Source organism: Gambusia affinis, linkage group LG16 (assembly GCF_019740435.1).
Source record: "Gambusia affinis linkage group LG16, SWU_Gaff_1.0, whole genome shotgun sequence".
Classification (NCBI taxonomy): domain Eukaryota; kingdom Metazoa; phylum Chordata; class Actinopteri; order Cyprinodontiformes; family Poeciliidae; genus Gambusia; species Gambusia affinis.
In genome coordinates, this window is record NC_057883.1 from 11383489 (window position 1) to 11393817 (window position 10329).

The 10329-nt window shown below is 39.2% G+C and overlaps 1 long non-coding RNA gene across 1 annotated transcript; it reads left to right on the forward strand.

Moving 5' to 3' along the window:
• The first annotated feature begins 580 nt into the window (after nucleotides 1-580).
• Nucleotides 581-5722, forward strand: LOC122846526. Its single transcript, XR_006373252.1, has 2 exons — nucleotides 581-1417; nucleotides 5378-5722. It is a non-coding gene; the product is annotated as an uncharacterized LOC122846526 (long non-coding RNA).
• The last annotated feature ends 4607 nt before the right edge of the window (nucleotides 5723-10329 follow it).

Genomic DNA, 10329 nt, shown 5'->3' on the forward strand with positions numbered 1-10329 from the left:
GGGAGAACTAATGTTTCTTGTTTTTGTTTTGTTTGTCTTTTTTTCAGTTTATATGACTATGAACTGAAGAGAAGACGGAACACAGTTTGAACAGTGTACAATGTTTGTTTGTTTATTTATTTATTTATTTATTGTCTTTTACATTTCCTTATGATTTCATTCACCTCGAAATAAAAGCTAGACACCCTCTCTACATTTCTCCACTGGCTCACAGCAAACATTGGGTCGTCTTTCCTCAGCAACACCTTCTGCGCTGAAGAGTGTTGTTGTTAGCAGGACGTGGGACTTTTTAAATTATTAATCATGGCAAACTCTCCTTGCAGGATATTTCCGGTTTTGAAGTGTCGCCCAAGGTTATGAATAAACCTCCACAACCCCCAAAACCCACTCCACCACCACATTTGGCCCTTTAAAAACGTTCTGAAGGCGATCAGGTCTTTTGTTATTTTGGGGGAAATTAAACACCCCTATCGGTCCACAATGAACTTATCCAAGATGTAAAAAAAAAAAAGAGAGAGAGAGAAAAGCTTTTGGGGGGGGCAGGGGGACTAATTTTGCATGTTCCTTCCGCCTATTCCCCACTCATGATAGGAGCTTACCTCAGAGTAGTCAATTATCAAAGCTCCCCCAAGATCATCAATCATGTGAGAAGATTGAAGTTTAGAGGAGGAGCAACGCTCCGGCCATCGATTCCAATGAAACCCCCTTCTTCTTTTTTCTTTTTTTTTCTTCCTTTCTTTTTTTACTTTTAGCCACAAAACAGAAGCAGGCCATCTATCCCTTTTAAGATTGAGCTCCATCAGCGCTAACATGCCTCCGTGGCCGTATTGATAGGTCCAACGCATAAAGGCTCCATTTGGAGCTCGGTGACATTTTTTGATGGTGAAAATTAATTATTCACAGGTTAGGATTAAGCGCTCAGGGAGATGGGCTGTGGCTACTGTTGGAGGGTCAACAACTCTCCCAGCAAACAAAAATACCCTGCCAGTGCTGCATATGGAGGGCCGATTATACAGACAGCGGAGTTGAGCAACAAAGGAAAAATGATTTAATAAATGAAACCGTGACAACAGTTATGTTTGTTGGCATAAAGTGAGGAGGGGTGGGGGAGGAAGATGGGATGTGCAGGACTGTAGGCTTTGACAAACGGCTGTATGTGTGGACATTTCGACGCGCAATACCCCGGGAAGGAGCTGCAGAGTTGCGCGCAGAGAGAGCCAGGGCGCTCACCGTCTCCAGGTCTCTGTGTGCGCTCTGTAAACACAGCCGGTCCGGCGCGCCGTACCGCTTGAAGACTCTCATTCTCATAACCTAAATACTGCGGGTCTCATTGATTTCTGTGCCAACGATTGCATCTCTTATTTTTATTTTTATTTAAAAAAATTTTTTCAACCACTATCCCTCTGGATGACCCATGGTAAGTAGCAAACGCTTCACACTCACACACTTTTATTACGACCACGCGTTTTCTTCTCGTTCTAGGCACAACAAAATTGGAAAGTTTTTTTTTTCTTTCTTGTTCTCCTTCTACTCCTTACCCAGGAACTGAATTGTTTAAAATCCAACCCAGAATTAGTAACCTCTTTGGTGGATTCATTAAAGTAAAATCTCGGCTGATGTTTTAAGTTTGCAGGTTTTTAAATCTCACATGCGATTAAATGTGGAAAAGTGTGATTTTCCCCGAGGAAACACAGAAAGAGGGTGTGTTATTATGAACTGCTCCAAAGGGACGCTGTTAAACTTAAAAGTTTTTGATGACTTTAGTAGTTCTAAAAAATGAACTACATCTTAAAATTGTTTTAGAATTTAAAGTAATTGGATTGTAAACAGATTAAATATGCTCGACCCCGTCTTTTTCTATGTTTATAAAATAGGGCACACATTGTTGTTTAGTCTCTTAATTTTATGCGAATCATTTTAGAATACAATACGTAATTACATTGAATTAAACCCTCAATTTGCAATCGGAACAATTCTACATTTCTCTCTCTTTTAAATTAATAATAATAATAATAATAATAATAATAATAATAATAATAATAATAATAATAATAATAATAATAATAATAATAATAATAATAATAATAATAATAATAATTTGTGAGAAAATAAAAACAAACAATTTCATACCAACTCTTGCGCGCAAGAAACAAATCAGAAGATGGCATTACCAGGCGGTAAAATTTCATCTGGTGGTGTCAAATTGAGGTCAGTTTAGGGTTAAAGCGCTCGGTGTCCATGTGGGGACATGGCCAGCTGCGTTTGGATTCATTAAAGAGGAGGAGGTGGGGTGGGGAAGGATCCATTTCAAGGAAAACACTGCTGGGACAGTCACCGGGGCTAAAGATCCCCCTGCATGTCACATCCTACAGCAGGACCAACGCTCCACAGCGCTCAACTTCTTCTCATTTCTGATTACTCTCCTGCAGGATTCTCCCTACCGTACACACACGCACGCACACGCCCATACTCACACACACGCACACACACGCACACACACGCCGATTGCTAACTATGGAGAAAAACGCATTGTTGATTTTAATACCCCTCCGAAAAAGATCACTGATATCAAACGAGCTCCAAATCCTCTTAGTGACCTTAAACACTCCTGGAGAAACAATCGGCGCTCAGCTCGGAGGAACAAATAAATTCACCCTAATCTTGTTTGTAACTTTGTTCTTCCTTTGGCCCTTTGCGGTGTTTGAGATTATGCAAATGAGCGAGGCTAATGTAAAGGGAGTCTGAGATAAGGAGGGGATCGCAGGACTGCAGGAGAGACGCGGACAGTAAAGACCTCAAACGGTTTGATACATTTTATTGGTCCTGGGATTTAAAAAAAAAAAAATAAATAAATAAATAAATAAATTCAGAGGTTGATCCATAAATTGGTTCAAATGCGTATTTTCGCGCCGAGCAAAACTAATGTAAACGTAACGATTTAACCAGACCAGTAATTAAAACACATGTAAGAGCTTCCTTAATTACAAAACGTCCTATATTTGTTCATAACCAAATAATTGTTTTTTTATTTTTTCTTCTGTCTTATGAAGCATTACCTCAGTCCTCAGCATGTGAACTCCTTCTGACCCCCGGACTGAAATGTGACTATAAGCTTTCTCAAAAAAAAAAAAAAAAAAAGAAAGAAAAGAAAAGGCACCGAGCAGCTCAAATACTTGTAAAAGTTTCGCGTCTAACTGTAAATTCTTCAGCTCCAAAGCCTCATTTTCCCCTCCACCGATTCTCAGACTCTGGTGTCAGAGGGTCTGCAAAAGGAGGAGGAGGAGAAAGAGAGGGGAGGCCAACACGAAATGTAACTGTGGCTTTTCTACCCCCCCCCCCCCCCACCCCCACCACCACCTCCCTCTCTCTCTCTCTCTCTCTCTTTCTCTCTCTCTCTCTCTCTCTCGCTCTCTCTTTCCGAGGAGAGGAGAGAACAGCGAAATGTGCGGCGTTCTAGCGACACCTGGTGGCTGCAGCCAATGCTAAAGACACTGGCGAAGGATTCCGTGGTGGAAAAAATACGAGCAGGCCCAGAAAAAAAGAAAAGAAAAAAAAATGAAAAACTCTAATTATAGATTTTACACGACTGGTTGTTTTGTTCAAAGATACGTGCTTAATTGTTTAAATAACACAACCAGGCACCGACTAATTTATCGCGAAAGAATAACAATAGCTAATTAAAATTCAACTATAAGACAAAAATTCAGATCTACAAAACTTTCTCAAAAATGCGATAGATATTTTTGTTAGTTTCCCATTTTGTTATTTTTTATTTCAGCGAGGGTTTATCATTTTTCCGTCTTTTACTAGTTGTTAAATATACATATATATGCATTGAAATATATGTACTCAGTTTTAATGATTTATGTTCATTTCAGGTTTTATTTTATGCTCTATTTATGGTTGAGTCCTAAGCAGAAATCATTTTAAAAACGTAATTTAACCTATCAAAAAAATCAGTCCTCCACATCAGATTATCCCATAACTGATTTTATTATTTGAAGAAGTTTAACCTGAAATTGAATAAAAATGCTACATTTAATCAATTTCAGTGCTTTACGCCTCAAAGCCTCAGACAAGAATTGTGGATTATTATTATTATTATTATTATTACTGATTGATAATAATAATAATAATAATAATAATAATAATAATAATAATAATAATAATAATAATAATAATAATAATAATAATAATAATAATAATAATAATGCAATCCAATATGAGATATAAATTTTCACATTCTTCTTACTGGAAAAGACCAGGCCTCTTGTGCTTTTGCTCCACGTCTCAGTATTTTTTTCCCCGCTCTGCAGCCAGCCTTGCAGAGCCTTGGAGCTCGGCTGGGACACAGTTCACGCAGGTCACCGCCGAGATTAGAGCCCGTCGTTAACGCCTGCTCCGATACACCAAATGCTGATTTAATGAGCTTGCATTGGCTGTTTGTCCCAGAATACCTGGTGAGCATGTGTTAGGAACGCCACCAGCACATAATCCTTGTGTTTCCTTTTGACACACGGCTTTTAGGGGGGGAGATAGCCTGCAGACGCGACTCCGATTTCTTCTTCTTCTTCGTTTTATTATTTTGAGTGTTATTAGCGTTAAGACTGAAGAAATTAATTCCTATATAGATATGTATTTACAGGTGGCCCGTTTGCAGCCATATCACCGGCTGTAATTGAGAGAAGTTTAAGTGGAGGCCGGGAAACCGAGGAGTTAATAGCGCTGACCCTCTTGCTGTGCCACTGTCGCTCATCATTTATCAGGCTTAAGGGGCTTAAACACGCAGCGCAGGCCCACCTTTTATTACATATCAAACTCTCTCTCTCTCCCTCTCTCTCTCTCTCTTTCGCTCTCTTTCTCTCTCTCTCCCTTATCTACATTATAAGAAATGCACGCATCGTTGGCTGTTATGCGGATTTGGAAACAGAAACATGTCCAATAAAGTCGCCCTCCTCCGCTGATCAGAGGAAATATGTCTTTAGGCGCTGCGCGCTTTAAGCCCCTCATTAAATTCCCTCTCTATACCTCTGCCTCCTCTTTGAGAGGAATTTAGGAAACGCTCTGTTGTCTGGCCACTAAGTTTAGAGATCTTTAAAAGTCTTCATGCTCTCATAGCCATTAAAGAGGTGATTGAAATGATCTGCTTTAGAAATACGAGCGGCGTTAAAACTCCTCTTTCAGAACAAAATAAAAAAAATAAAGAAAAATGTGCAAAAAGTCATAAAAATAGAATTATTATTAGTAGTAGCAGTAGTAGTATTTTTAAAACGTTTGAAAATACCATTTTTCTTGAGCGATTTTTTTCTTAATTTCTCTCTTTTTTTTCTTCTTTTTTTTGTTTATTTTTTGTTTTTGTATTTCTGTGAAATTGCAGGTCCTTCCACGCTTGCATTGTCGGCTGGTTTCCTCCAAGGATATCGCCGGGAAGTCAGCCTGAACGCAGCTGCATTCACGTGGAGCGACGCGTTTTGATATTCAGGTCACACCGGGGAGCAAACACTGCTCTTCTGTTCAATAAACATCATTGATAAGGCTCCACATCCGGCCATTTACAAATACTGACGTTAACTACCAGCAACCGCAGTTAATATTTTTTGAATGCTCAGATTTGTCATTTTCAGATTTATTTAATTAGTTTATTTAAAGTAAAATTTCAAAATGCTTTCTGCTTTGGAGGTGTCCTTTATGTTGTGTCCACATTAAAGTCACAGAAAGTTGACTTTTGAGTTGTTCCTCTGTTTATTTCTACACACTGGCTCATTAGTAACATGCCAATGACTCCCCTCTCTCTCTCACACACACACCCAGGGACTCACACACCCAACCACAAACACACACACACGCACACACACCTACATGTAATCAAATGACGCAGTCTAAGAGACAAAACCTATTAATTTGGATTATGTGCACCATGTCCTCCTTTCCACATTCATCTGTGTAACTTTCCCTGTGTGACCTCATGTTTGCTCTGCTTCACAGCATGACACAGAAAAACCACCGAGGAATTCTCTGCTAACACACTCGACTTGCAAAGCAAAACCTCTTACTCACGATACCTGCAGAATACAACGCATGTAAACAAATGCATATAAGCTTTGTTTGTTTTTGTACCCCTGTTTTCTTTTTCCTGCTTATGTTATCCAGATTCCATCTGATATCCAGATAGCTCTCCCTCTCCGCCCCCCCAAAGCCCCTTCATTCACTCCCTGCTTTCTGGTTCTGCAGGAGTTCACACGTCCGAGCGAGACTACCCAGGTAATTACCTGGCATTGTCAAATAAAGCGACCACTGATTCAAATTAGGAGTGAAATATCAAAGAGCAGCGTTGCCTCTGCAGCCAGCACTTATCCACACAGGAGACACGAGAGGAGATTTGAGAGCTCTGGGGACCTGCAGGGAGGCGGCAACAAAAACACTCAGCCTTCTGCTTCCTTGATAAATATCACCGATGAGAGCAACAGAACCCAACATGCCCAGGTTCACCAGGAACAGTGTTATTTGTTTGTGTTACGTATCCCACTTATCCATTATTAGCTTTTAAAGTGAAGAGGGATTTCGTGATATTCCTCAACGTTCCTCATGTGTGTCCCTCAAAGGTCAAAGGCAGATATATGTGGATATGATCACACTCCAGCAGGGGGGTCAGGACATGTTCTCACTCTTCCATTACAGCATTTCTTCCGTGTTTCTGCATCAGATACAAAGAGAGAACTAAAGAGAAGTCAACCACCGGGATTAGAAGTGAGTAGCGCATTAAGGTTTGGCACCAGAAATGAGCTGCACAACCACACACTCATTCATAACATGCAGTGTTTGTCTTTGATTTTCCTCCTACTTAAATCTACAATCAGCTTCCCAAACCAGCCTGAATCCTCCCCTTTTTTTTTTCTTTTCCTCCCACTGCGTCGCACGCCATAATCTAATACCATGTGTAATTTCTTCATCTTGATTTCGGCACGCACCGACAACAGGACCTTTGACACTTTGACACAGCAAGTGGAGGGTGATCTCGATGAACAATGTCATTGCACTTGGAAGGGGGAAAAACAAAGGAAAAGATTATTTCTGATCCCCCTTCATGTTCAAACTAGACAAGGTGCGTCCAGGGATTCCACCTGAGCACAAAATAAGGGAGATGTATAATTTGACTTGCCACATCTCGATGGAACCTGAACGAGTTACAATGTGCAACAACAAATAAAATGCTTGCCACGCTTTAGTTCGTGTTTTTCGTGGTTGGAGGCGAAACGGGTTTGCAGACGATATTTGAGTGTTTAATGCTGTAAACACACAGTTTTCCCTCCCTCTGGCATATGGATGGCTCCCAGGGACACTTTACATGTAAATATTCATAGAGAGATGGGATGGGCTATTAATTATTAAGCACAGTAAAAAAAAAAAAAAAGTGTAATACTTCAATATTACACACATATGAAACCTAATTTTTTATTTGCTGCATATGTTCAGCTGAGAGTGAAAAGGATTTTTATGGTAAAGATTTTAAAAATATGAGGGAGAACTCACAGCTGACTTCTAAGAAATAAAGAGTATTAAATATGAAAGAGAGCATGGGGAATATTTATGAATATATATAAGTAACATATGATCTATATATTTAAAAAAAAGTTAGTGTTTTTTTTCTTTTTTCAAGTAAAACTCATAATCTGGACCCGTGTCTTCTGTGAGTCTTCCAGGAGGAAGTTTGAGCTCTCGCAGTTTAACTTTTCAGGTGAAATACACGAGCACATTCCTCCAGATTCATTTTTGCCTTGCGGCCCCCAGCTTTTGACAGATTGTCACGCTGTGATGGAGTTAGAGCTGTGAAGGGGATAGAAGTCCTCACCTGAGTTTCACGCTGCAGATATCTGACAACCGAGGAAGTAGGGACAGGATATAATTACGCCCAAGAACTGAGGGGCGTGGGGGAAGAACTTTTGAACCTGAATTTTGATCATTATTTTTCTTTAGTTTTTAATTGCCTGCTGAGCAGCAGCAACCTTGTCCTCTTTTAATACAGAAGTCAGGAAATGGTTCAACAGTTCCTTGGACCGATTTGATTAAGAGTTACAAAAACTGGCACACAAGTAGCACTTTGGAAGGCAGACAACAAAACGTTTTGGAGATACCGTATGCCCTAAGTCCACCAGGAAGTGGTGTTTTAATGAACTCCTCCTCAAAAGTTTTGACTCTTCATGTTATTAGATTCACTGTTGTTAACTTGCACTTCAAAAAACAATTCATGTACCAGTTCAATTGCAAGCAAGATGCTTAAATAATATCTCACTTACACGTGTAGGTAAATTATTATTACAATGACAACAAACTATTGAATACTGAACACTGATCATCTTAATGGCTGAGAAAATATAGTCTTACAAGCTGCATAGCAAAGACAAGTTGATTTAGATGCATGAGGCAATATTCAGTTTATCTCAGTATGATGGCTCTCTTTCTGTTGCAGATATGACCTGAATTGCTTTTCACTAATGAGCACCAGAATGAAACAACCTCGATACAATCGGTTCAGATCCTATTGTGCAAGTGACAGAAATTAACTAGAGATTCCCATTACTTGTGGTGACGTGAGTAATAATCTAAAAGGACACTGATGTTCTCTAAGATCCCTGCCATTCAGTGCATGCGCCCCCCCCACTCACCCAATCAACTCCCCCTAAAAAAAAATAAAATAAAAAAAAACAACTCCTCTGACTTATCTGGGTGGAATTGAATTAACAATTTCCCTTGCTGATTTGCTCTTTTAAAGCCCCTCATTACACAAAAAACATTGTATAAATTATGAAATCCCTTAGTAGAATATTGGAGGAATGCTCCGAGATGATCCCATCATCACCAAGATGTAATATTATAATCAATTAGCATGGATGGACTAATTGTCCAATCTCTCACTTGCTAATTAACTCTGGAAATAAAGTGGGACAAACTAATGCAGCATTTTTATTTTATTTATTTTTTCCGAGAGGTTGCACAAATTGAGTTTGTGCTCTGGTGAACGCATGGCTGATGTTCCTTCTGCGGGGTTCGGTTTCTTAATATGTATGAGCCAGATCAAAGAGGAAGCGACAGAAGTGGGGCCTGTATGAAAGCGGGGCACGTTAAAGATCCCAGTGATGCAAATGCATTGGTTCTTGTTGAACGCTGGTGTTTGCATAACATCAGTTGACACAGTCTGTGAGAGCTTTTCTGTGCCACTTGTGTACAGAGTACAAAACACACTGTCCTCTGGGAGGTTTTATTTTAAAAGGCACACTCAAAGCTGAATGCAGATGAGGGCAAAAAATTGTCCATATTTTTGACTCGCAGCAGGCTAAATGTGTCTCAAATGCTGCCGTTATATGGTAAGCAGGCTCAGAGTTCATTGCATAGTGATCATCACATGGATTGCCATGTTATTTGTGCTATGTGTGTTTTTCATGCTGCAGTTTTGTATTTTGCCCAGACATAACGCTGTCACCCCTGCTGGTGCTGCGTTCATTATTACAGAGCGCAGGTTCACAGCGACTACAAGCAACAATCAAATCTGGTGGAGACAGTCCAGGGAAGCTTAAACAATTGTACCACCAAGGAGCTGCTATCACCATGGCATGAAAAATTAAACCCATGAAATAACTTTTCTGTATTCTGACTAAACTTTGTTAAAAATGTTGGTCAATAAACATCCCTGCATTTTAGAATATTGTCAAAAGTTAATCTAATTGATTAAATTACAAACAATTTTAAAATTCGCATTTGTGATATTTTAGCCCATGTCCTCAATACATGTGGTAGTTCTTGAACACCAGTTGCAATCCTGGTTTTGTGAATCTCCCTGAAACTAGAGAATGGACTTTATTTATCCAGTCAAGGTGGCATTTATAATTGTGTACTTTTTTACATTCGAAGTTTTTTCTTCCACTCAGCTTTCCATTATACTAGGATAAACCAGTCCAGGAACAGAAAGCGTTTTGTGGTAACCTCTTTGTCGAAGACCGTGCGCTGAAGAACTGTCAAGCCAACAGATTTCATCATGACTGTGTAGGTCCTAACATAACACTCCTGTATTAAAAATCCCTTTTTATTGACCTTATGTAATACTTTAGTTTTTGTAAGCTGTAATACTATAAACTAACAGAAATCAACACTTTAAATGTATCACTTTTTGAACTGAATTACTGTTCAAAAAGTGAACAGTAATTCACTTTTGAGACAATAAAATTCTTATTTACTAAGATGTGTCTTTATTTTTGAGCCATGTTTGGTGGTATTATTAATTATTTTTATCTTTAATGAAACATAAGTTCACTGTCAAATACAAAAAAATATATC